Genomic DNA, 2330 nt, shown 5'->3' with positions numbered 1-2330 from the left:
AGGTCCCAGTTCAACCCCCACTTTTATGAGCAAAGGCTCACCCATGGTAGGAGAACCAGTGGGAGGACAAAAGCTCCACAGTGGCAGTGAATCCTTAGGGCAGCAACGGTCCGGCCCCAAACCCCACCTGTCTCCACTCCAATCCCGAGAGAGAGGAGCTGAGCCCAGCCCCTCAGCCCCCAGCCAAAATCTTGAAGTATCTCTGCCCTTCCCAGGGGAATGCCCCTAAGCTACAATAGTGCAGCCAGCTGCACCCCTTCCCCTCCTCCTTGGCTACATCTTCTGCCTCTTAAATACTGTCATTATCATCTCTTAGGCAACAGATGGGATAAAAATTCCCTGAGAGAAAAAGAAAAAAAAAAAAAAGAAAAAATCCTAACCTCCAAATTGTTATAATGGCTTAAAACAATCTGACCTTTGCTTCACACCCATGTATACATAATTTGCAGGACGTGGAAGCTTGTGACAATAGAAGGGAATCTCAGGCATGAAGAAACAGCAGCAAGATGAGGGGGAGAGGGCTCTCATGATGGAAGGGGAGACCTTCAGAGGAATGTGGACACTGATAAGCCCCTTGGGGTGCAATTATTTTTGTATGGATGCAAAGCTAGACATACATTGATTTGATTTTCAGATTTTCTTTCATTTTGAAATGAGAATGAAAAAAATCAAACCATGGTTTTCCTGCAAGGTAATAATAAAATTACAGAATCACAGAATGGTTTGGGTTGCCAGGCTCCTTCAAGATCATGAAGTCCAGCCCCGTGCCATGGGCAGGGACACCTTCCACTGCACCAGGTTGCTCCAAAACACATCCAACCTGACCTTGAACATTTCTAGGGATGGCCCAGCCACAGCTTCTTTGGGCAACCTGTGCCAGGGCTTTCCCACCCTTACAGGGAAGAATTCCTTCCCAATATCCCATCTAACCGTACCCTATGGCAGTGTGAAGCCTTTTTCTGTCACTCCAGGCCCTTGTAAATTGTCTCTCTTCATCTTTTTGTAGGCTCCATTGAAGGAGCCTGAGCTGCTGGGATGGGGAGGGGCTTCAGAAGAGGGGCTGACATCCCCAAAGATGACATAGAGTAATTTAAGGGTAATAAGGAGTAATAGGTAAGAAAATCTGGTGCTTGGATAGAAAATTAGGTATTTTGCAATGCTGTTCTGGCTAACATAATAGTTGAGCATTGTAAATATTTGGGGTTTGTATTCATCAGCAGAGTGCCTCTTGTGGTTCAGTTATGCCTGGAAAACCGGTGCTCAGAGCTTGCAGCTTCTTCTACTTGATGTAATTATTATTTATTTTTTGTTTCATAAATAACTGAGATGAAGGTGTGGAGCAGAAAATGCATTATGAGAATGCAATATCTTGTACAAGGCAGCTGCGTGACCCTGTGGATATTAGGATAATGCTATTGCTGCAGATAACAAATGCTATTAGTTGGAAATGGTTTCTAGCTGTTAGGCAAAGTTATTATATTGTCAGATGGGATAAATGAGGGAAGTAGAAAAGGATTTAGCATCCCATCTTGGCAGTTATATTCTGTGATAATATTCTGCATTGGTTGCAGGCCTCTCAGCCCTCCCTGCTCTAACCTTGCCTCTGCATGCAGGTGTTAGGAGCCAACTAAGGTATTTGTTTCCATTTTGAACAGCCAACAGCACTTCCAGGGGAAAAAGTCCAGTTCCTCAAAGTGAAGGAACAGGTCACACTGCAAAAGGGGAAAACAGTTTCAAAACTATGTAAAATCCTCTGGGTGGATTTTCTTCTTTTACATAATGTGGCAGTTTAAAACCAGCTGGGAATTAAACTCCAGATAAGCCATTCCTCCTCTCCCCTGCCCCCCTCCAGTTAGAGAAAGGCAAAGGCAGAGACTATGGGTAGGGATAGCAATTTACTGAAAGCAAACAGCAATGGGATGAGAAATGAACAGTAACAGCAATATTAATAACATGAGTACACAAGAGAGAAGGTGCTTTACACATCAAAGATGTTCACCACCTGTGGGGGTTTTAAGAGTTCTAGTTTTTTTCTGTTAAAGGAATTTTCCCCCCATACTGTTGCTAATTGCTCGGTACTTAAGGAAAACAAAGAGCTACCCACTGAGGGTGGGGTGCGCCTGGCTACTCTTTTGTTTCACCTGGGTTTGGGGGCAGTTTGGTCTCGGTGTCCAGAGAGAGAGAAAGCTGTTTTTCCTACAGCCGCTTTTCTTTCTGCTGGAAACAACACCCGGATCCCAAGCCCGCCTTCCCTGCCCCGCTGGGAGCTGGGCCGAGGCCGCCCTGCCCCGCTGCTGCTTCAAGCCTTCACTACGTTGTAGCCGTACTCC

This window comes from Corvus brachyrhynchos, unplaced genomic scaffold, assembly GCF_000691975.1.
Source record: "Corvus brachyrhynchos isolate BGI_N302 unplaced genomic scaffold, ASM69197v1 scaffold3, whole genome shotgun sequence".
Lineage (NCBI taxonomy): Eukaryota > Metazoa > Chordata > Aves > Passeriformes > Corvidae > Corvus > Corvus brachyrhynchos.
Note: the sequence above shows the minus strand (reverse complement) of the source record.